This window comes from Rhinoderma darwinii, chromosome 10 (assembly GCF_050947455.1).
Source record: "Rhinoderma darwinii isolate aRhiDar2 chromosome 10, aRhiDar2.hap1, whole genome shotgun sequence".
Taxonomy (NCBI): Eukaryota; Metazoa; Chordata; class Amphibia; order Anura; family Rhinodermatidae; genus Rhinoderma; species Rhinoderma darwinii.
In genome coordinates this window covers 3136715-3163249 of record NC_134696.1, presented here as the reverse complement: position 1 = coordinate 3163249, position 26535 = coordinate 3136715, and the positions used below count along the sequence as shown (strand labels likewise).

The window sequence follows — 26535 nt, the reverse complement described above, 5'->3', positions numbered from 1 at the left end:
AGGTCAGATATATAAACAGATGGAGCGGGCTGCACAGGCGGGTACTGTAGTGATAATGGGAGATTTTAATTTCCGGGATATTAATTGGTGTCATGGTTCGGCTTCAACTGCAAAGGGGAGACATTTCCTCAACCTGTTGCAGGAAAATTTTATGGGCCAGTTTGTGGAAGACCCGACTAGAGGTGAAGCTCTGTTGGATCTGGTCATTTCTAATAATGCAGATCTTGTTGGGAATGTCAATGTTCGTGAAAACCTCGGTAACAGTGATCATAATATAGTTACATTTTACCTATACTGTAAAAAACAAACGCAGGCTGGGAGGGCAAAAACATTTCATTTTAAGAAAGCCAATTTCCCCAGGCTGAGGGCTGCAATTCAGGATATAGACTGGGAAGAACTAATGTCAAATAATGGAACAAATGATAAATGGGAGATTTTCAAATCTACTTTGAGTTATTATAGTGCAAAATTTATTCCTACAGGTAATAAGTATAAACGACTCAAATTAAACCCCACATGGCTTACACCTTCTGTGAAAGGGGCAATACATGACAAAAAAAGGGCATTTAAAAAATACAAATCTGAGGGTACAGCTGTAGCCTTTGTAAAATATAAAGAGCTTAATAAAATCTGTAAAAATGTAATAAAATTAGCAAAAATACAAAATGAAAGGCAGGTGGCCAAGGATAGTAAAACAAATCCTAAAAAATTCTTCAAGCATATAAATGCAAAAAAGCCAAGGTCTGAACATGTAGGACCCCTAGATAATGGTAATGGGGAGTTGATCACAGGGGATCAAGAGAAGGCAGAGTTACTAAATGGGTTCTTTAGCTCTGTATATACAACAGAAGAAAGAGCAGCTGATGTAGCCGGTGCCAGTGCTGTTAATATATCAGTTGATATACTGAATTGGATGAATGTAGAGATGGTCCAAGCTAAATTAAATAAAATAAATGTGCACAAGGCTCCGGGACCAGATGGGTTACACCCTAGAATTCTTAAAGAGCTTAGTTCAGTTATTTCTGTCCCCCTTTTCATAATATTCAGAGAATCTCTAGTGACTGGTATAGTGCCAAGGGACTGGCGCAGGGCAAATGTGGTGCCTATTTTCAAAAAGGGCTCTAGGTCTTCCCCGGGTAATTATAGACCAGTAAGCTTAACATCCATCGTGGGGAAAATGTTTGAGGGGCTATTGAGGGACTATATACAGGATTATGTGACAATAAATAGCATTATAAGTGACAGCCAGCACGGTTTTACTAAGGACAGAAGTTGTCAAACTAACCTAATCTGTTTTTATGAAGAGGTGAGCCTAAGTCTAGACAGAGGGGCCGCTGTGGATTTAGTGTTTTTGGACTTTGCAAAGGCATTTGACACTGTCCCCCATAGACGCCTAATGGGTAAATTAAGGACTATAGGTTTAGAAAATATAGTTTGTAATTGGATTGAGAATTGGCTCAAGGACCGTATCCAGAGGGTTGTGGTCAATGATTCCTTCTCTGAATGGTCCCCGGTTATAAGTGGTGTACCCCAGGGTTCAGTGCTGGGACCACTATTATTCAACTTATTTATTAATGATATAGAGGAAGGGATTAATAGCACTATTTCTATTTTTGCAGATGACACCAAGCTATGTAATATAGTTCAGTCTATGGAAGATGTTCATGAATTACAGGCAGATTTAAACAAACTAAGTGTTTGGGCGTCCACTTGGCAAATGAAGTTTAATGTAGATAAATGTAAAGTTATGCATCTTGGTACCAACAACCTGCATGCATCATATGTCCTAGGGGGCGCTACACTGGCGGATTCACTTGTTGAGAAGGATCTGGGTGTACTTGTAAATCATAAACTCAATAACAGCATGCAGTGTCAATCAGCTGCTTCAAAGGCCAGCAGGATATTGTCGTGTATTAAAAGAGGCATGGACTCGCGGGACAGGGATGTAATATTACCACTTTACAAAGCATTAGTGAGGCCTCATCTAGAATATGCAGTTCAGTTCTGGGCTCCAGTTCATAGAAAGGATGCCCTGGAGTTGGAAAAAATACAAAGAAGAGCAACGAAGCTAATAAGGGGCATGGAGAATCTAAGTTATGAGGAAAGATTGAAAGAATTAAACCTATTTAGCCTTGAAAAAAGAAGACTAAGGGGGGACATGATTAACTTATATAAATATATTAATGGCACATACAAAAAATATGGTGAAATCCTGTTCCTTGTAAAACCCCCTCAAAAAACAAGGGGGCACTCCCTCCGTCTGGAGAAAAAAAGGTTCAAGCTGCAGAGGCGACAAGGCTTCTTTACAGTAAGAACGGTGAATTTATGGAATAGCCTACCGCAGGAGCTGGTCACAGCAGGGACAGTAGATGGCTTTAAAAAAGGGTTAGATAATTTCCTAGAACAAAAAAATATTAGCTCCTATGTGTAGAAATTTTTCCTTCCCTTTTCCCTTCCCTTGGTTGAACTTGATGGACATGTGTCTTTTTTCAGCCGTACTAACTATGTAACTATGTAACTATGTAACTATGTAACTTGCCGAGTTATTTATGATTGTTTCTTCCGCCAAATGGCAGTGGCTCCGATAGATAAAAGAGATTGAGAGATTCTAGTCATTTAAAAAGAGAGCGATATAACTCCAGCAACTGAAGATAGGAGAGCGATGGTAGAGCGGGGCTGTCTCATTATGACTCTCATCCTTCGCTGATCCTTTTAAAACAAAACATTGTCAACATTAGAAAACCGTTTCCAGGGACAAAGTCCATTTTAATCTGGAATCGCAATGATAAAAAGTGCTGGAGGCGGTGGGAGAATTTCCGGGGACATTAGTGTAGGGATAGGATCGCAGTGATGTAGGAAGGAACGTTCAGCTCAGAAAAATTATATGAAAATTCTATAAGGCCATTTCTTAGCTCTAACTTTTATTGGAAAAGCTGCCACTACGGCCCCCATTACAGCTCACACGTACTTTTCCATACTTTAGAATGGCCGATAAGACTAGTTATACACTGATACATCTATCGCTCACACGTTGCAGATTTGCCATTCACAACTGTAATAGATAAAATATTGGTCATAACCCAACTTTCTGAGAAACAAATCTAAGTTCAAGATCCATTCATATCTATCCGGCATCTAATGATGTTTCCCTCCAGCGTGACACAGAATTGCAAGAAGAATATTGAGGCCAGAACTGACCCCATTCTTTCCTATGGGAGTAGATTCACCATCTGATGCAGTAGTGACATTGGTCCTCTCCCTGCACCAGGCAGAATACTGCAGCATGCAGAGTTTTTCTGTCCGCCCACAGACTCTGGACCAGCGTATAACTTTGTCATCCATTGTGTCAGGCCTAACACAACTAACCAGACACAGCTGATAGATGTAAACCAAGTCTAAGAAGATAAATGTAAACCAGGTCTAAGAAGCAAATAAGTAAAACTTGCAACAACTTGATAGAGGAAGGACTTAGGCTATGTTCACACCTACGTCGGTGGGTTCCGTTGTTCTGCTCCGTTGGAGGAGCAGAAAGAAAAAGGGAATAACGGAAGCAACGGTTCCGTTGCACAACGGACACTGCTGGCGGCCGAAGGAACCCATTGACTTGAATGGGTTCCGTCGGGGTGTCCACGATTTTACCGGAGACAATAGCGCAGCGTGCTGCACTATTGTCTCCGGTAATGTTGGCCAGATCTGCACTGGAGGCCTCCATTGCAAATGTGAATGAGGCCTTAGACCTCTCGGAGCTTGTACGACTGCACAAAGACCCTACGTATGCTGCTGTACGATGTCTTCATACCTTGCCATATTACAGGGATGCCTTCATAATACGGCATCCCATCACATCTCGGATTTCATATGAATCCAAGAGAAAAAAAGCCTGGGTATACCTGAAATTGCAGTAATAGAGGTAGATAAGGTCCCATGAGTGCCATATTATTGATCTGTATAATCTGTGCATGAGTCTTATATTTACTGCTGATTCTTTGATTTGGTAATGCTTTTTAATAGGATTTCTTTCATTTTTGATGTCGAGTAGGAAATGACAGAATCTTACTGGTCACTAATGACAACTCCACGTTTTTTTTTGTAATTTGACTTGTTCAGGTGGTCGGTGCCGTTCTTGTTTTGTAGCATATGAGCGTTGTAATACAGAACTATAATCTGTGTGCAGTGATGTATCATCAGTCAGTATAGTACATTGTGGTCATATGGCCTTTAATTCAACATATATATATAATGTAAATGTAAATAATAACGTCAAATTCCTGTGCAGAATATATACAATTCCCAGACAAAGATTGTGTAAGAAACGGATTGAAATGATAAGCAAACACCTACACGTCCTCCCAGCTGTAAACCTCTCACTCGTAGAGAAAATGAGTCCGAGGGGCTATTTTTACATGGATCCCTGTTGGTACTAACCTCTTGATTTAAACTCTCATACGCCTGATTAGTGTTATGCAAGACTGGGTTGATTTCTTTTTTTTTTACTCTATAATTAAATGAATTTCTAATTAACTATGTGCAGAATAAAAAAACAGAATTAAAAATAGGTTGTCCCATCAAGTTAACCCTGTTCACATCAGATCATCGCATGACTTGCTCCATTTGGGGCAGCCGGCATTCTTTACACACAGTTTTCAGGTTTTTTTCGTTTTTGTGTAGACATTTAGTTATATTTTCTATAAATGGGTTTTCCTATCATATGAAGTTTTGGTAAATTATGAAGATGATTGGAGGGGGGGGGGGGTCTTACCAATTTTTATACCTCTAACCCAGCTTTGAGCTGTTTCCTGTGATTTTTGCTAAAATGTATGATTGTGCGTTTCATTATAATTATGTTTTTGTTACTTACAGAGAAATTAGCATTGTTTTTTCATTGGCGGACAGTTTTGGAAAGTCATAACAAAGTGCAGCCATATTGATTGCCATGTTTGAATAGAAAAATCTCTCTTTAGGTAAAGGAAACATAATGACTAAACATTGACGGCGGCTGCTGTAACGAAGCTCCAAAACCATTTTTAAATGAACACTCCGGGTAAATCTGATACATTGTATTATTCTAGTGCAGGGCCTGACAGGGCGGAGCATGACACCGGTATTCTCTCTTTAGGGCACTTTCATTCCCTGTGTCATGCTCCGCCACATCCTTTCCCTCAGACAAATACAGGGTGCAGAAAAGTAACACACAGCGCACCATAGGGGGATACAGTATAGGAGAAAGATGCACTAAATAAACGCCGCCTAGTGGAGTTGTGAAAACAGGTACAACTGTAGTGTCGCCATGTAGGTGTATAAAGGCTGCTGCAATCTCCGTACAGTCAAATTGCTGTGGACGAGCTCGAACGTTGAAACGAAACAATATTATCTATCTCATATCTATCTATCTCATATCTATCTATCTATCTATCTATCTATCTATCTATCTATCTCATATCTATCTATCTATCTATCTATCTATCTATCTATCTATCTATCTATCTGTCTATCTATCTCATATCTATCTATCTATCTATCCATCCATCCATCCATCCATCTCATATCTATCTATCTCATATCTATCTATCTCATATCTATCTATCTATCTCATATCTATCTATCTATCCATCCATCCATCCATCCATCCATCCATCCATCTCATATCTATCTATCTATCTATCTATCTATCTATCTATCTATCTATCTATCTATCTATCTATCTATCTATCTATCTATCTATCTATCTATCTATCTCCATTTTGCCCTGAGTGTGTTTTGGGTGGAAATATTTTGATGCAGTCAAATCACTATATTCCCATGTAGGTGAGTAGTGAGCAGATCACAGGCTATTTTTTTAGTCCTGGCTGCAAATCATATAATAGAAAACTATATTTCCCCAAGCTCAATGACCCCCCCCCCCTTCCTTACAGTCATATTTAATGGCTTCCCAATATATTCTAAATTATATATGACGTACCAACGACCATGTGACTGGTCTAAGGTTTTTTTTTATATTAGTCAATTAAAACATATATTTTAAGTATTTTGCTAATGAAGCAGTTGTTCTCTTCTATCCAGAGATACAACCCTGGATGACACCTCACTATATCATGAAATATTTAATGTCGCTGAGGAGCCGTCAGTGTTTGTATAACCCGGGAAGCCATCTGATATCACATTGTCTCTATAAATGGCCCTTGACACCATCTTTCTGCCATATCTCCCACCCCATCAATCATTTATACAATGCCACGCTACAGGTTTACCCTGGATCAATGTCTGTGATGAACACGCGTCGTTACTCCATTTCTCTTAATCCGCGTCCTCTTTCTACGGTTCAGGAGGAATGTATACAGCTCAAATTACTAATTGCTAATTATACTGAAATATTCTGATTTGCAGTTTCCTGAGATTCAATTTTACTTAATTAAATTGTGTTAAACTTATTAAGACATATTATTATTCTAATTGTTATAATTACTTAGTTCATCCTTTGCATATAGCTTTGCAATAGATAATGGGGACGCTATAATCAAGTGCTATCTCGCATGCGGGAGTTATTTACGGATTTGTAAGAGAATTGTGCCGATCATGGGGTTTTGAGATCTATTAACAGCGAGCTTTATATGTGAGCGGACGGACTCCAGAAACTGCTGGTAGGATTTCTGAAAAAGTAAATATTCATCTCTTGTTCTGGCTGATAGTCAGTCAGACCTGAATAATGGAATGAATTTAATGTTACTCTTATAGTGACCCGGCCCCAAACAATGGTTCTAGGGATTGACTAACAAATTACTTTTATGTCTTGTCCGCTGAATATGACATTAAAGTCAGATCGATGGGGTTCTGACAGATGAGACCTTCTTAAGAATTGGGGGTGCTCAATCCCTGTTCCTGGTGTAGAATTGGCAGGACTTGCACAGTCGCTCTCCATAAAGGTAAATGGGAGAATCAGCGGAGCGCTCACGTGCTGGTTTCTGTATCTCCACTAAACTATCATGGAGAGTGACTGGGCATCCCTGTTTTCAGTCAGACCCCCAGTGATTTTTTACGTGATATCCACAGTCATAAAACCCATTCAATTCATTGTACACAACTGGCCGATCTGGATCACGTTATCTCCAGAATATGGGGGCAGTGCACTTAATTGCATGTCACTCAGAAAATGAGCATAAAACAATTGGTTGAAAACCTTTTTAAACCCCAATGCCCCATCTCTGAGCCCCAGACCTTCATTGCCACCACTGCTTCTCCTCCGCATCTTTATATGGCGCCAACATATTCTGCAGCACTTTACAATTCAGAGAAAACAAGCGCAGGCAATATCAGACATTACATAGTGACAAAACGAAGTCACACGTCAAACAAGAGGAACGAGGGCGCTGCTCGCATGAGCTTACAATCTATGCGGAAAGAGGAGAGACCCGAGGAGTGAGGACGCTGATCACAAGAGCTTACAATCTATGAGGAAATAGGGGAGACACAAGGAGTGAGGACGCTGATCACAAGAGCTTACAATCTATGAGGAAATACGGGAGACACAAAATGTAAAAAGTGCATGTTTAGTACAATGCTCCTCCATCTTTTCTACACTTTGGGTAGGACACATGAAGCTGCAGGAGCCATGACCAGCCAGTATCTGTGTATGACAGACATGAAGTGTATTAGGGTGCAGGGAGTGTGGGGGATACTGCTGGATGAGGGGGTCATGTTCTAGTGACTAATGTAATGTGGTGGGGGGTGTAAGAGTCAGATCAGGGAATGTGAATGTGTCATTAAGGTGTCAAGACTAAAATAACCGTCCATTTTCAAGAGAGAGAACTTCGGTAATACATTCACCCCGGACCCGACTAACTCCACCTCACCAATAAATTAGATGGAGTAATATCTCTGCTCTTACCACAGTTAAATTAGTTCAAGGGAACTAATAAGACTGTCACTTTCCCAACAAAAGACTGTTTTGTGGCTTCCTATCTGTGAATTCAAGGCCAAAATGAATAGACCCGACATCTGCAGAGAGCTGATAGAGTTCAATGTCCCCATCACTGCCAGCGCTCAGGGGCCAATTGTGAAGTGGATTATTTGTCACCGGTGAAGTCATTCCTGATGGTTTTTTTTACAGTTAAAGACAAATAAACACCTAAAATCAACACTAAAACGACCGTGCATTCAAATCGTTCCTGCAAAATGTTCTATTGTTTTGGCCATATAGACATTTGCGGATCTTAAATCTCCCAGGACTCCTTGTCACCAGCCCGAGCGTGTAATGAGTTCAAAAAGATATTTTAATGTATGCGGAAAATGTGTAAACTGATAGAAGATAAGACTCATTGGCAAGAAGCAGAAAACCACTAATCTCCCATCTCTAGACTTGTGTGATCCTCGTGGCAGCTCGCACACGCGCATGGTCGTGACTTATTGCCGCTGTTTTCTAAGATGAATGTTCACATGCCAAGTTTTGTAAATCTCCCTGCATCACCACATGCAACCCAGCGAAGAAAATCATTGTTTACAGGCACCAAGGTAACAACCATTCTGAGCTTCTTCCGTTACTGCTGCTTGTTACTCCAGATCTTGTCCCACTTTAGCTGTGCAAGCACGCCGGCCATCTGTGGTGAGGTTGTAGGAATCAATTGTTTGAGCAGTCAGGCATTTCCAGTGATGCCACGCTGATTATTATTGAATTACTGATACATTTCATTCTAGTCTCTAGTTCTATTAAAGCGCTCGTAAATTCACGTTAATCAAAGAACGCAAACAATCCCGTGTAATTCACATATTCACCATGCACCAGAGCTCAGGACTTCAGATACCTGGACCTGATGCAACATGGAAACTGCTTCCCGGTTATCAAGAGGATGACGGCAGAACTAATGCCATTCTGTCTTTCCAATCTGCCAGAGGTAACTCCGTGTGCAGGCAGCGTCTGGTGAACTATAAGGGTCTGTTCACATGGAGTTACTTAAAGGCAGAAAGAATTTTGAGGCAGATTTTGACCTACCTGCACTTTCTTGCCACGGTTTTTAGTGGCATTTTTCAGCCACGGCCATTGAGCACCAGCGGTGGAAAACGCTTTCTCTGCCTCTCATTGATTTCAGTGGGAGGTCAGAGATGGAACCGTGGGAAGAAAGAGAATGACGCTTTTTTTTTTTTCTCGCAAACGGGCAAAAAAGCGCCCCCGTCTCCCATTGAAGTCAACGGGAGAGGGTTTCAGACGTTTTTTTGGAGCTAATTCCATCGCGGCTTCCGCGTCAAAACCAGCGCCAAAAAAACCTCTGTGTGAACAGGGCCTAAGGCAATGTTCACATGTAGCAGATTGGTGCAGAAATTTCTTCCGAGGTTGTGTCTCCCGCATGTGCATAAATTTCTGCAACAAATCTGCTACGTGTGCACATACCCTAAATGTGAATGGTCTTTTATCTAGGACTGGCCTGCAGCGGTGACCCTCTGGTTTAATAGTAATGCTACAGGATATGTAGATATTTTAAAACAATTTTCCGGTTCTCACGGCCCGTTCTTGGGATCAGTGGGTTGGGGGTTGTGTTCCCAATGGCCCGACAGCCAATGTTCAGTGTGTCACCAACTCGTCATAAAGCTCGTCATCGAGGTAAATCCTCCATAGCCACGTGTTGTATATTATTCTATATTACATGACGGAAGTAGATTCTGTATTAGAAATGATTTAGATAATTGCATATTACATGAGCCGTCGTAACACCCATCCAGGAAGCGCGTTTTCTGTCTTTTGGTAAAATGAAGGAATATTTTTCTCAGTCTTCTCCATTAATAGTTGTGGCTTATTTGCTGATCCCGTATACGGCTCCTGTGCCTGGACTGATACAATCAGGGGATTAGCCTGCAGCTCCTTTATGTCCCGTCACCAAGGATGGGATTATAAAAACGCCACATTTTCGAATGATTTAGCAAGCTGCGGTCCTGACAGAATGAAGTGACAGAGTCCAGTAAGTTCACTTTCCCCCGGGGCTCGTGCTCGGCTCTATTACCTCTCCAGTCAATCAATGTTTTCCTAGGTGATGGGATAAGATGTTGTCAGTCACCACAGCACCACGACACCTCGGCATTTGTGAGGTTCCCTTTGACTGCCATGAATTGTATTAGGGATTGATGGCATGTAGTATCTAGATACCCCAGAGGCAGCCGATCTAAACCTGCCTATAACCACATCATTAACTCCCTATTAGAAAGGATATGCACAATGTGGATGGGAATGACAGGCCCTAATGAGCCGTTCCTGGATTTGATTGGCCATCAATATTAATTCCCTTAGTATTATGATGTGAAATGCTGATTAGCCGTCACCTATTTCCAGATGACAATGATATAAAGAGCGAAGGACACGTGATGACACAGAATACGGAGCGCAGAACTCTTATTACAGATTATTGTTAAGTAATTATCGGGCAGAAGTCTTATTAGAGGATATAGATTACAGCACATCTGTATTATGTCTGCTGTACTATCGACAGAAACCCTAAACAGACAGGGATTTCATTCCTATTTAAGGGGCTGCCCAGGATTACAAAAACATGGCTGCTTCCTTCTTCTAAAAACAGGTATTGCCACTCAGGTCCATTGAAATGAAAGGTGATGAGCTGCAATACCACACACAACCTGTGCAAAGGTGTGGCACTGTTTTTGGAAAAAAGCAGATATGATTTTTTAATACTGGACAACCCCTTTAACCTGCACCAAGCTGATCAACATAGTTTTAGTTTTAGTAAGGTGTTCCCAACACTCCAATGTAAGTAAGATTTTTGCAACGTTCCCCTGAGAATCTGTTGCACATGGATCCCTCCCAATAATAAGTCAGGTGTTAGCAGATCACAAATGTTCACCCCTGCTGTGACCCCCAGCGATCAGCTGTGATTTGTGGGGAAATCTGGCAGTAAGTGTTCAATTTTCCTGCAGCGCCACCACAGGAAAAATGAAGTATTACACAGTGTCCATTCATATCAATGTGTTGTCTGTGTAATACAGGACGGGACAAGTCCTCCAGAGAGAGAGAGATGCTCTATGTGACCGCTCTCCTCCATGAGATGATCCCCCTCTATTATCTCAGAATTCACTAATGTGAGACATATTGGTTTTCATATAAATGTTATAAAGTTGACCCAATATTATAATCTTCTGGAAGGTCCTGGGACTATTGAGGTCATCGGAAAAGGACATTCTGCATTATTAATTTAGTAATTAACAGATTATGTTTAATAAAAAAATCAATCCTAAAATATTACATTTCATGAGCTGCTTTATTTTATTGGCATTGATGATGGCTAAGGTCTTGTCTGTTCAGCTGAGTCTAGACGTCCTGGATCTAATACATTATTTCTCCCCTATATTGCAGAATATAATCCTCCGCACTAGAAAATAAAAATCAAATTAAATAAAGAAGACCGGGTTTATATGCACCTTTCACATTCGCCTCTCTTTTTCCGACAGCGATCAATTTCTATGAAATGATGTATATAGCCGGCTGTGTGAAAGGTGGGTGGGAAGTGGGGGGATGAAATAGCGGGATATGCTTTTATTCTCTGCTCTATGATGGCCCCAAGCAGAAACGAGGAGCGGCCTTTTAAATGTTAATCGAGTCATTTGCTAAACACGCATTTTGACGACAAAAGAGAGAGACGTCTTTGCTTTGAACAAACTAAGTGGATCTATTCAATTTATAAGCCATTGCCATACCCGCAAACCTGTTGTCCTGGTTATTGATGATTTAATGTGCTCAGAAGCTATTTTTATTACCTGCTCGCCCATTAACCCTTTCTATGTGTAGACAATTAGGGCACTAATCTACCTATGTTTGATTCTGGATAATACAAATTATATATAAATATAATATTTACACTGTATATGACATGTATTTCACCATGAGCATTGAGGAAGGGTCAGATCTACTGTGTCAGCCTCTGATGGGACAGGAGGTGGATTTCGGACTACTTCAGACTCCAATAGACAATGCAGCTAAGCTGGAGTCACTGATCATAGCTGGGTCCTAATGGAGCAAAGCTTAGAGAACAACAAAGTAGCTGACACTGAAGAAAAGCTGACATAAGCGCCCATAAATCAGGGAAGAATTCACTTAAATATAATAATATCTCAACTTTTCCTCCTCGAATAATCTTAGTTGTTATAATAAGTTCACTATGCTTTTGATTGTACAGATGGAGCAGAGCTGGGTTTGTCATTTGCCGCAATTTAAATTACATTACCGAAAATAGTTTAGGATTAGAAAAAAGGTGTCTGTCCCCGTCCCCGTCCCCCAAAGAAACATGCGTGTTCATGGACCTTGTGTGGTATTTAGACTCATCCCCATTGAAGTGAATGGAGCTTTGCTGCAGTACCAGAAACCGGATGGTGAGTGGTGCTGTTTTGGGGGGGGGGGGGGGGGATACAATTTTTTTTTTTTATAATCCATGATAACCCCTCTAATATAGTGCACAAAATAAACCGTTTAATAAGAAGCTCAGCTCTGCTACATCTGAGCTCCCCTCACGGAGCGTTTTGCTTACTTGGATGCGGAGTGCTTTCATTCATGTAGCCCCCGTTATTATACAGTAAGAAAAGGTCGAGAAACTTGACACTAAAGAACAAATCCAATATGATATCATAGCGTTGATTTTCATTTGTATCATCTAATATTGATAGTAAGAAATGTCGATGTGATCCTTCACTATAAAGCTATGTCAGGATTTACAATGGAATGAATTATACCAAGGCCTCTGTTATTGTGTCCGTTACAGTGTTTTGGCGGGAAATCCATAATGCAATATTTTAGAGCGAGTCCATTAAACAGAACATAAGTCAAAGGTGAGAAGTCATTATCAGGGATTTTATAGCTGTGCCATTCAGCTCCATAATGGCCGGGGCATCTATACGTGTCTTCTTTAATCGTGGAGATACTAAAAGCTTTGACATCTCGTTATAAGCGCCCGGAGGTCAATAAATTATTAATCTGAGGAACTTTCCAAATTGACAGAGCAGCGCAGAGGTCGGTGTCCACGTGGCTGTACTTGTGAAGAATAAACGTGTCGCTGGTTCTCTGGTAACGCTGTCCACATGCGGCCAATCCCGTTATTAATGAACAGGATTTTTATTATAAAATCTATTCTGTACTAATGGAGCTTTCCACCAAGTCCGGAATGAATTGACTCGTCTTTACAGAACGGTGCACGAGTTTCAGCGGGATCTGCTCAATCTGCTTTCTTATGGGCTTCTATCTGCAAACCCCATATATTAGGCTGGGACCCCATAATGACTTATCTCATGCAACTTTGGCCAAGTAATGAGTTTGGAATCGTACATCTTCCTTTTGCTCCCCATAGGCTTCTCTATAGGGCTACAAAACGGCACCAAATGAAAACGGCATAAAAAACGCATGTTCCATTTCGGAAGCGTATTTTGATGCAGCTTAAATTGGTAGAAAATTTCTGCATGTGAATGAGGGCTTAATAGCGCACACCGTGACTGCACGAAGGAGGAGGGCATTCCGGGTAAGTATGTTTGTTTTTTTCTGGCACTGCGATCTTTGCGGCATAAACACTGCGTATACGCTGCAAAAGTCGCAACACTTGGCTTTCTGTTGCGGGTTTTGCATCCCCATTGATTTTAATGTGTCCCATCGGCTTTCCGGCTTTGCGCTATTTTCTCCGGTAAACTCCGGCAAAACCTGCCAGATCTGCGATGGACGCCCCTAACGGATCCTCCGACGCAGATGTGAACGTAGCCTAAATTACATTTCCAGTTTTATTTTCTTGTAAAGATTTAACATTCACAACACTCGTCATATTTATTATAAAAACAGACAGAACTCATCATTTGTGGATCACTGACAAAAACAAACTTCCATTAAACCAAGATTAATATTAAGACTTATGACATCACAATCAGCCGTATAGGAGCAGGTGTTCACTCACGCGCATCTGTCCTACAAGTCGGAGACACAAACCCTGGGCGATTCTATGTCAATAACACACATGGTTTTTTTTCTATGCAAACATCTCGGTAAGCCCAGTATTATTGACACGGTTCATAGCACCTGTTGCTAGCTCTTGAAAAAAGGCAAACAGACAATTGGATTTACCAGGTGCTCAGGGGAATTAGACATGTAAACCAGCGATGTGTGATCATATTGTGAGATAGAGCCCCTACCGGACAGTTTCTTCACAGAGCCAGAGAAAAGGCTTTTTGATTTACCCTTTTTATTACATCAGAGAAGGACTGTGACCTGGCAGATATTTACATACTTTAACAAATGAATGAATTTATAAACCTTCCTCTGTGGGTCCGGGTACCAGTAATTGGAATTGTATCAGTCCATCACCTGCATAGGTAGCATAAAATACCCCCTGCACTGCTGGTGCCAGCAGAAGCCAAGGTAGAATATGCAGCAGTAGTAGTTTCAGCTGAGACATAAGGTGGCATACAGTGTCGCTGAAGATGAATTATAAGTGCTATACAATTCCCTGCATGGATGGTGGCTGCTGAAGCATAGGTGGCATACAGTGCAGCAGAAGTGTAAGGCATAGGTAGCATATAGTGCAGCAGAAGTGTAAGGCATAGGTGGCATACAGTGCAGCAGAAGTGTAAGGCATAGGTAGCATATAGTGCAGCAGAAGTGTAAGGCATAGGTGGCATACAGTGCAGCAGAAGTGTAAGGCATAGGTGGCATACAGTGCAGCAGAAGTGTAAGGCATAGGTGGCATACAGTGCAGCAGAAGTGTAAGGCATAGGTGGCATACAGTGCAGCAGAAGTGTAAGGCATAGGTAGCATATAGTGCAGCAGAAGTATAAGGCATAGGTGGCATACAGTGCAGCAGAAGTGTAAGGCATAGGTGGCATACAGTGCAGCAGAAGTGTAAGGCATAGGTAGCATATAGTGCAGCAGAAGTGTAAGGCATAGGTGGCATACAGTGCAGCAGAAGTGTAAGGCATAGGTGGCATACAGTGCAGCAGAAGTGTAAGGCATAGGTGGCATATAGTGCAGCAGAAGTGTAAGGCATAGGTGGCATACAGTGCAGCAGAAGTGTAAGGCATAGGTGGCATACAGTGCAGCAGAAGTGTAAGGCATAGGTGGCATACAGTGCAGCAGAAGTGTAAGGCATAGGTGGCATGCAGTGCAGCAGAAGTGTAAGGCATAGGTGGCATATAGTGCAGCAGAAGTGTAAGGCATAGGTAGCATATAGTGCAGCAGAAGTGTAAGGCATAGGTGGCATACAGTGCAGCAGAAGTGTAAGGCATAGGTAGCATATAGTGCAGCAGAAGTATAAGGCATAGGTGGCATACAGTGCAGCAGAAGTGTAAGGCATAGGTGGCATACAGTGCAGCAGAAGTGTAAGGCATAGGTAGCATATAGTGCAGCAGAAGTGTAAGGCATAGGTGGCATACAGTGCAGCAGAAGTGTAAGGCATAGGTGGCATACAGTGCAGCAGAAGTGTAAGGCATAGGTGGCATATAGTGCAGCAGAAGTGTAAGGCATAGGTGGCATACAGTGCAGCAGAAGTGTAAGGCATAGGTGGCATACAGTGCAGCAGAAGTGTAAGGCATAGGTGGCATACAGTGCAGCAGAAGTGTAAGGCATAGGTGGCATGCAGTGCAGCAGAAGTGTAAGGCATAGGTGGCATATAGTGCAGCAGAAGTGTAAGGCTTAGGTGGCATACAGTGCAGCAGAAGTGTAAGGCATAGGTAGCATATAGTGCAGCAGAAGTGTAAGGCATAGGTGGCATACAGTGCAGCAGAAGTGTAAGTCGTAGGTGGCATACAGTGCAGCAGAAGTGTAAGGCATAGGTGGGATACAGTGCAGCAGAAGTGTAAGGCATAGGTGGGATACAGTGCAGCAGAAGTGTAAGGCAGAGGTGGCATACAGTACAGCAGAAGTGTAAGGCATAGGTGCCATACAGTGCAGCAGAAGTGTAAGGCATAGGTAGCATATAGTGCAGCAGAAGTGTGTGGCATACAGTGCAGCAGAAGTGTAAGGCATAGGTGGGATACAGTGCAGCAGAAGTGTAAGGCATAGGTGGGATACAGTGCAGCAGAAGTGTAAGGCATAGGTGGGATACAGTGCAGCAGAAGTGTAAGGCATAGGTGGCATACAGTGCAGCAGAAGTGTAAGGCATAGGTGGCATATCTGGCTACAGTGGAGATGACAGCTAGAATTTAGGTTCTATACAATGCCCTACAGTGGCAGCAGAAGTATAGGTACCATACAATGTGGCAGCTAAATCATAGGTTCTACACAATGCCCTTATAGTGGTGGTGATGGTAACTGAAACATAGGGACCATACCACGTGGCAGATAAAGCATAGGTAGCAATACAATGCCCTGTACTAGTGGCAGCTCTAGTATTAAGTGGCTGCTGAATCATCGGTCGCATACAATGGTGCTGCAGTGGTACATGCATGTTTTGGATTATCTGTCTTTCAGCGAGGCTGTAGCGATGTGACGATCGTCCCATGGTAGTATCGCATCACGTCTCTTGCTGGTAATGGAATTTAATGATACTATGAAATGGAGAAGTGAATAATTATTTTTTCACCCCCCCCCCCCGTGAACTTGATGGAAATGTTACATTTTCATTGATACAGTTGTTTTCTATACACATTTATGTTGATATAATGATTGCAGCGCAGTAGGAGGAGCCACACAACATGGCGCACTCATGCACGTGCAGTATGTAATATTTTCGTTGTAAGTGTATGTTTATATATATATATATATATATATTGCTTTGGAGCCTTTATTGCTGCGTTGTGCTGTTACCCTGCTGTCCAGAGACAAACCACTCCGTTTTTTTCCCCGATAAATTCTCTTCTACCATTGACAGCGGTGGAAATTAATAGACAACATTCTCTGTATACAGAACAAGACGCCTTATCTGAGACAAGATACAGATACTCTGCATGCCGCCTGATAGATGTTAATGAACTGGGTATAAATAGTTTCATCTATTATAGAGATACGCATCAAAATATTAGATAAATATTACTGTGGAACAAATAACCCGTGCACAGACTGCTCGCTCTAGCATGTAATAGTTGTTCTGCAGATGAAATTGTATCCGGATTATAAGGCAATATCGTATTGTTGTCATCTGAACATGAATTCTGAAACAGAAATATATTGTGTCTGGAGTTTAGCAGCAATTGTGCAGACGGCCTCTGTGATTAAACAACACGTTCAGTGCATAGTTATGTCATGAATCATTTATTTCACTGAGGCCCAGTTGAATTCTCATAATTCCAACACAAGTGCAGATCATCCACGCTGAGCTGAAACTACAGGGCTGGAGCTGGGATCTGGAGCGTTCCCTCGCTGTCCCTGGGAATACGTGTAATGTTGTCTGATAGATTAATATGGTGGGGCAGCTCCTCACTGTTCACCTGTGGGCACGAGTGGCACAATTGTTTCTCCATCCCATATAAGCGGCATTTGGCTCCAAAAGGTGACAGGACATCACAAATCTAGAGAAAAATCAGATCATATGAGTTCAGTCTCCTACTATTCATGCTCTTTTAGCATCTGCCCCTCAGTGGGATATTCTGTGATCGGCATGGCGCCATTGTTAAGCCATAAATTAAACGGTTCGTCCATTCTTGTGGAAATAAAATGAGTTCTGCACATTTCTATTACATTTTGTTCAATTTCTTCACCGGGTTTCTTATTTCTGCGATCAGCAAATGGAAACCTTCTTGTCTACATTGACCTGTTAAAAGCCCCCCCTAACCTAGTCCTGCACACACAGCTGATGGCTTGTTACAATGCAGCAGTGTAAGGGCTTATTTAGACGAACGTGATATACGTCCGTGCAACGCACGTGATTTTCACGCGCCTCACACGGACCTATGTCAGTCTATGGGGCCGTGCAGACTGTCTGTGAGTTTCACGCAGCGTGTGTCCGTGTTTCCGCTGCGTAAAACTCACGACATGTCCGATATTTGTGCGTTGTTCGCGCATCACGCACCCATTGAAGTCAATGGGTGCGTGAAAAATCATGCGCAGCATACGGAAGCACTTCCGTGGGACGCGTTTGATTCTCGCAACAGCGGTAAAAAGTATGAATGAAAACAGAAAAGCACCACGTGCTGCAAACATACAGAGTGTCATAATGATGGCGGCTGCGCGAAAATCACGCATCATATGCGGCTGACACACGGAGCTGTTATGTGCCTTTTGCGCGCGCAAAACGCACACGCTCGTGTAAATCCGGCCTAAGTAAGAGTTATTGCTCTCGAGTCCGCTCAGGACAGAGCAGAGATGTCTTCTGCTGCTGCCTAAGTGGGACTATTTCAGGACAAGTTTTAAGCCTCTAAATGCAAATCCGAATGTTCCCATTCACAGACAACAAGCAGAGGTATGGAAAATGGTGAGGAATCAAAACATAAAGTCTATCCTAAAATGTAATTATGCAATGGCTTTATTTTCATAGGACTGGACAAGTTACTTAATGGTTGGAAAGAAGGAAAGGACTTTGGACTCCTATGTATACAGTAGGGCCAGTCCTGTAGTAAGGACCCCGGGCACCTCTTTTGGGGCATGTGTTGCCATTCTACTTTTATCTTTACTTTTTATATACTCTCGCTTAGAATTTGGTTCCTTGGCATCCTGTACATCACCGTCCACCGTACATCCGGAGGTTGATCCCTGCTATTTCCAGGGGTTATAATACCATAGACACTTTATCACAGAGTTGCTTGATGTAGCAGTCACTTATCCCATCTAAGGCTCCGTTCACATCTCATGTTGTGCACACATCGTGTTGTCCGCCGAGCATATGCATTTTTAAGCTCTAAAAAAAAGTATTGAATCGTGGAGCTCGGCGTTCACATAGACTATAATGGGTCAAACGTCTGTAACCATAGAGACCTAAAGGTCTGCATAGGAGCTGTAGACACTGAACGGTAGGAGATCATGTAAATGTAAATATCACCAGGAGTACTTCTTACCCATAGCAAGAAAAACAAGTCACTTTTCACTGTCTACTTGGTTTCTTTCTTCAATGATTCGTTTTTTTCTAGGCTCTTTTTTACTCACCTAAGAGCACTTCTCTCACCAGATATGAGCTCACATATATTCGATTTTCTTTCTGTATTCATTTTGTAGCCTCCGCATTCAATGTTCTCTTTGTATTCTCATAATGCTCTGCGCCTTACTTTTAAGAGAAGTAAAATGACAGCATCCTTCACCCAAACTCTCCGGCGTGAGTCAGCAGTAACAGAATAGATCTTAATACCTTCATTTCTGAGTTAAAATTGCAGTAAAACTGTCACTATAGACATGTAACTTATAGACGTGATTCCTAACAAGTCTCTGACTGGAGAGGTTTTATTGTTACTGTTATGGGAAGGATCATTACTTTTTTTTATTTACATAGTTACTTTTTTTTTGCAAAATATGTGTAATAATAAGAGATACATTCTACTTATGAAAACGGCGTCTCATCCATGGTTGAAGACTGTGTTTACTTTTGGCTCCATTGCAACTAAAATAAAAACTTTGCAAATAGTTTTGATTAAAATCTTCTACTGTTCACATCTCCTGTGCAGACCTAGATCAGTGAATGCAGCGATTTATGAGCATGTGCGGTACCGCTCCATTTACACAGAGGATTCAGGGACGCTCATTCTTTGGATCGGTAATGGTCCCAGCACTAGGACCCCCAACGATTAGACATTTATCACCTATCATGTGGGTAGGTGATAAATGATGTTTATGGGAAACCCCTTTAATGTGGCCTCATCCGGCTCCAATTCACCATGGAGAGTTCAGTGACCTGGTTTCCTTTAGGCCAAATGCATACGATGCATATTACGTGTGGATTTGCCGTGCTAAAACAACAGCCGTCACATGGACGCATGAATTTCAATGGGGCCGTTCACACGCTCGTTGTTTCAACGGACAGTGTGAAGGGTCCGATGAAAAATAGAACATGCCCTATTTTGTTCCGTTTTAACGGATCCCTCCTCAAGTCTATAAAGGCCTGTGAAAACGGGACCCGCACGGGGGCACCTCGGACGTGAAAAACGTTACTTTTTCACGTCTGAGTTTCCCCACGTTCGTGTGAATTTGGCCTTATGATGGTAGTTTCTTTGCTATAGTTAATCTTAGCAGGGAGTCAGGACTGGGAAGCTCGCATCCAATATATCTGACTCCCTACGGCACAAGCTCACTGAACTTTTTTCCATTTCTTTTAGCGAAATTCAAGAAAATCAAAATCGAGAATGAGCTTGAAAAAAAAATCAGGATTTTATTTTTAGGCCTTCTCGCCTGCCCAGCATACATCCTATTTCTTGGTATTTTTATTTGAAGAAGACAGAAGCAGATTTTATTTAATTATTATAAGGCGTCACCCTCCCCCGCTCTGTCTGTGCTTGTTTACAGTAATCCAAACTGTAATAATTAGAGGTTCCCTCATCTTTTATAGCAACATCACATCTATAAATTGATCACCGCAGTATCTCAGCTTTTTTTGTGGAGAAACAAGGTCAGCAAAGATTTTTAGCTGATGAATATATTTTTTACAGCTTCTTCCAGAAACCGTATTTTTATTTGTTTGTATTTTGTCAGATTAAATTATAAAATAAATAAATGAAATCCGCGCCTGAGATCATATTAAATAGCTGTTGGTTTCTTGCAGTGATTACAGCAGCCTGGAGGTGTGCAGGACCTGAACTTGTCCACCAGGGGGAGCCTGTCTCATGAATGTGAAGCACATTAACATTTACTGATTAATTCTCTCTTCTCAGTCTTCACTATTTGTTTCTACATCAGGAAAGGATTCAATGTATTTCCTGTTACGCAGGGCAGTACGAGGGCAGCGCAGCCCAGGTTAGGTTCACGGTGATCTCATTTTCTGTGCTGTTTTGCCTGGGATTGGTATGGAAAAAAAAAGTCTCTTGGGAAGTCTGTGGAGGGAACTTGTTACTTGAAGAGATCTTGTGATTAATGTTCTCGCTGCTGGGCACTGTGGATGCTCCTGGCAGACACTTCTGTTGGTGCCAGAGTTACAACAAAATAACAGATTAAAGAAAGGACTCGGATTGAAGGCCACAGTGTCGTGATAACAAAACCGACATGTGCAGGAACAAAAAAAAGAAAAGAAAGTGTCATTGAATTCTTAACCTTCCGAAAAAAGGGCTGCTGCATAGAGCTGCGTAACTTGTCGTGAATGTTAAGACGGTGCAACAGATGCTGAATTGTAAAGTAGTCGTGGCGGGATTATAGAGGTAAATCTATACGCACGCTTTACCTGTATCTGTAAGAACTCATTGCAGTTCTCAATGCTAGTGGCACTGAATGGGTTAAAGAATGGGTCCTTTAAATTAGGGCATCTATGATGATAATACAAACATACTATACTACTCGGAGGACTGTACTTGGTGATCAGACTAGGGGTTTTCTCTATGTTTTTTTATTTTGTGCAACTATTCCAAACTGACAACTGATCCATAAAATATCAGTTTCCATCAGTTTCTTCAATCTTTTTTAAAGGGGTATTCTAATTTTAGACATTTATGGCAAATATCCACAGGATATGCCATGAATGTCTGATAGATGCTGGTCCCAGCTCTTGGCCCGCACCTATTTCGAGAAAAAGATCCCCTGAACCCCACCCCGGCCTGGTGAGATGTCGGCCACCTCCTCATCCATGCAAAGATTCAGTGGAGAAGTTGGCGATAGAAGTGAATGGGAGGTGCAAAAAAAAACAGCACAGCGAGCTCGGCTGTTTCCATACTCCGGGCTACCTCTTCACAGGGTCTCCGCCTGGATGTGGCAGCCAGCAACAAACTGACAGGGTTGGGAGGGACCCTGTTCTTAGATAGGTGCGGGTCCCAGAACTAAGACTGGCATCGATAAGAAATGTATGGTATATCCTGTATGGCATATCCACATGTCCTATATGAGAAAAACCTTTAACCCCTTAAGGACGCGGCTTATTTTGGCCTTCCAGATTCCGCGTTTTTTGTGGGGGGTTTTTCATCGTCACATTACGAGAGCGAAAACTGTTTTATTTTACTGTCGATTGTAGCGGTCATTGATTTAAAATATAACAGCGTAACAACATAAAAATAATAGCCCCTAGTGGGGGCTGCAGACAGCAAGAATGTTATGTTTAAAAACTGTCTATGTAGGGGATTTAAATTTCTGTATCAGAAAAACGCTAATAAGATATATTGAGAAATGAATCGACACAGAGGGTTGAACCTATTTAGATAAAAACAAAACAAATAGTGACCAATGGTGGACATTCACTCTGAGCTGGCGATACTCATTATACAGAAAGCAGATCAGTCGCATGTCAGATTATTTGTGCATGTGATCCCCCCATAAACACACTAGACTGGAGTTGACTAAATATCATAAGTATAAAAAAAAATGTGCAAAGTAAAAATGAATCATAGCTGCTCACCCTGCAATGGCTTAGGCCCTGTTCACACAGTTTTTTGGCGTGTTTTTTGATGCGGAAACAACGCCAAAAATCTTCTGAAAACACCTCCCATTGATTTCAATCGGAGGCAGAGGCGTTTTTTTCCCGCAGGTGGAAAAAAACGCTCGCGGGAAAGAGAAGCGTCATGCCCTTTCTTCAGGCATTTCCGTCTCTGACCTCCCATTGACTTTAATGGGAGACGGAGAAAGCGGTTTTTGCACGCTCAATGGCCTAGGCCGAAAAATGCAGCGAAAAACGCGGCAAATAATTTTGACAGGAATTTTGAGGCAGATTTTTCTGCTTGCAAAAAACTGTGTGAACAGTGCCCTACACATACAACTGCCGCCAACAAACGGACAATGAATCTGACTTTACCCACCAACATTTTAGCAGAAATCTATTGGTTGTGGGATGTTTCATATGATCATTGGTACGATATTCACGCAACCAATGGCCGTACCAGCTGAAAGCCGCCATTTTGGCCAATTTCTATGTAATGTGCAGTTTTAGAACAGAGTAAGAACTGACAGAACTAGGATTGGACTCTTCTTATAACCGCAACCTCAAAATACATAGAAAGGTCAATGCAGTAAAACAGGAGGGGATATCATTTGCACTAATCCTACATACAAGGTGTTCGAGGTTGCAGCTTGTGGGGGTCCTGACCTCCGTGTGACGTTGTGGTTCTTCACTCCGCGCTGGCTGGAAACTGGGACTTCACGCATCATCAACGGTTGGGAATTAAGAGGGAACTTTCCAGATAATAGTAATGTGTAGCCTCGGCCTCCCCTCCATCAGTGTTCCTCTATGTGACTTATTTCCGCTGTGCGGGATCATTTCTGCTGCCATTGTTGTGTTGGGTAAATAAATGCGTTTTTGACTTGACGGCTAACACAACATTACATGAGCCCATTTCGGCTTAATGATTGATCAATTCCCCAGGTATACTGAGAGGCAGACACTTTTAGGCTGCAGAAAGAGCTGATTCTGGGATATGTGTGGTAAGGGCCTTGGCTTTTTTTTCCTCTCCATTTTTCCTTTGCAATGTGTTAAGTAGGTGAGCCCCTCCCGGACCCGACCTCAAATGAGCTCAGCATAATGATAGCTCAGCAGTGCTAGACCATTATTATTACTCGTCTTCTCGTCGTGCCGGGGTAGACAGTGCTTAATTTCAAGGATGTTACCTTGGCTGGAAGTCAGCCCAGTAAAATGAGCTGTGTGACTTTGTACAGATGAGGATTTTTTTAGCTTAACTTGTTCCATCCTGGTATACAGCCAATAGTGGCACATGATAGAAATGTTTTGGAGTTGGAGCCTAGATTTGTAAGAGTGCCAGACGCTCCCCAATCCAACCCAAGATCCAATGACCTTAGCAAGGTAGCAGACAGCAGCTACTATGGGACCCACCTCAACGAGGACCTTGACGAAGAAGAAGAATGATGTGAGAGGAAGCAGCAATGGTAGAAAGGTTTGCAGAGCACTGATAGATTAATTTCCTAGACATACTTGCTGCTGGTTATGGTTGTAACCCCCCCTCTAAGCGTTGCTGTGTGGACCCCCCTCTGTTGCCCGATTACTTGGCACGTCAGTGTTGGTAAGCGATATCTTAACTGATAATTTCACTGATCAGCACTAACCCTAATACTGAAGGGATGAAGGTCTTACCGTCCTTTTACACCGGCCAATTTTTGGCGTAACAACGAGCGCCGATCAACGAGACAGTTCGTTGATCGGTGCTCGTTTGCTCCATTCACAAGGATCTATGAGCTGTAATGAATGGGGACGAGCGATCGTTGCTATGATCATTCGTCCCCATGCAGTACCATCATGTCGCAGCACATCGTTGTTTACACAGGAGACAACGATTATATTTTCTGCTGCGGAGACGATACGATCAGCCAATGAACGCTCGTTTGCCCGATCATCAGCCCATGTAAAAGAGCGTTAACTGTGAGTTCCAATAAATCAAGACTCTCTCTTGATTCACAGCGGATAAAGGTGAAAGTATTGATGGGTAATTATGCATCAAACTTAATGAGTGAGCCCATCACTGAAACAACAGACTGGAGTTTTATTCTCAGCACTTACAGCTTTTTATTAGCAGGTCTCCCTAATTCTCTCCTACAATATGAAGATGTGGAGGCTTTAGAGATGCTGCATTATCTTCCCATTATAAGGACAATAAAAGTAAAGTAGGCGACTTTATTGGTTTACCATCAGCTCCACACTTTTCTTTACTGGAATTACAGTCAAATACCCATTAGAAAGTATTGATGTCGTTTGGATTTATGGGCTGAGATTGACAGATCAGCAGCCCAAAATCCTTTAAGGAAACGATTTATCTTACATGTCTGTTCCCCCCCCCCCCCCCATTTCCATTGACCTTCGGCTTCAAGGAAAGTATTAACACTTCCTATTACAATCACAAATCAACCACCCAGGGAGAAGTGTTTGATGGAGCAGAAGTTAATTAGAACTTAAAGTAGTAATTGTGAAGAGCGTTACTCTCAGCTCCACAACACGGCTCATACAGATTCACTTGTCTTAGCACGGTCGTCATTAATACCGGTGCACAGAAGGATATATATATATAGTGTGATTCAAAAACAAGCGACACTCCAAAAATCAAGTGAAAAACGAGCTTAGTTTATTAGCCCAGGGCTTCAGAATGGCTCCAGTGTAGAGCCGAAACGTCGCACATGGGCTAATAAACGAAGCTATTTTTTCATTAATTTTTGGGGTGTCGCTTGTTTTTTGAATTGCTGTATCCATAAGGGACGATTGTAAAGTCCCTGGGACGTGCACCCTCCTCCTATTACCGGTGCTGCTGGACTGTGAACTTTTATTATATATATATATATCTCATACACAACTGTATTGACTGAAGCAGACTGTGAAGACTGAGCGTTAGTTAAGGGTCCTTTATATAAAACTAGTAAAGTAACTACTGGTAGGTAATGTTTGCAGGTGTCAGTGGGACCATAATCACTGAGCAATGTATCTCTAGACAACTGGTGGAAGATATCGACATGAAATGACCTAATCTACCATTTCCCACCATGAAGGTTGTGGCCTCTGAGGTCTGAATGAAGCATGATTGTGGTTCTAGGACACTTAGCACATGGAGCTAATTAGTCTGCAATACATTTGTGTATCCATTAGGATTTGGATGTTAATTTTCTTTGTTCTTTAGTCATTTATCGCTTCTGTAATGACTTCCTGCTTAAAAACTCGGTGTAATATTTGTTTCAGGAAAGAAAAGTATACGGTGTGTGTGTTAAAGACTAATTTAGCCTCTAAATCAACCCTTTACCGGTGTAAGAAAACCACAAGTCATGTCCCAATTCACAACTTTCTTTCCCTCGGTACCTGCCTCTCTTCTACCATAGGCTTGGACTGGGCACCATCTTCCCCTCTGATGACATCCATGCAATATTATCTTTCTGGCCACACTTTGGTTTATCTTTGAGTGACCAAAGAAATTAAGTTCATCTGGAGAAAAAAACCCTTTGGTGACACAAGGTGGATATAATGTCAGTGATTGATCCATGATGGATGTTTGAGAAAGAAAGGAGTGTAGGAATATGAAGAGGCATGTGCTATGTTTTACAAAGGTGTAAAGTGGATTTCATTGGGAAGTTGCACTTATTGGGAAGGGGGATCTTATTGCCACTGGGATCCCTGAACATCCCCAGAATGGACCGTTCATCGTTAAAATGAATGAGTGTGATTGTAATATTGCCGCTTCCATGAAAGTTTTCAAAATAAAACATAAATATCTACATCTTTGAAAAACCATAATAAGCACATTATTTCTCTTCTACAGACTGAAATCAAGTTAATGACCCTCAAACAAAATATATTGCTCCCCCAACATACAATGTCCGCATGGGCCATCAAAATTTGAATTCGATCACTCAGGCGGCGATCACTCAGGCGTCATCGGCGTTCAGTAATGCACACAACTGGCAGGTATATCTAGCCAATCAACACGCCCCTTTAATGGGCAGAACACCCAATAGGCCCCTTTTTTCTGGATTCACCTTTAGCCAATCAGCATTACTGTTTCTTGTGGGAATGCAGATGAATGGCTGACTGCAGTGCTGTG

The 26535-nt window shown here is 42.0% G+C and overlaps 1 protein-coding gene and 1 long non-coding RNA gene across 7 annotated transcripts in view; one reads left to right on the top strand and one right to left on the bottom strand.

Moving 5' to 3' along the window:
- The window catches only part of KIRREL3 (kirre like nephrin family adhesion molecule 3), a 614569-nt gene that overhangs the window by 411252 nt on the left and 176782 nt on the right, over positions 1-26535 (bottom strand). The window lies entirely within an intron of this gene.
- LOC142661700 (uncharacterized) overlaps positions 1-26535 on the top strand; it is a 212428-nt gene that overhangs the window by 155778 nt on the left and 30115 nt on the right. The window lies entirely within an intron of this gene.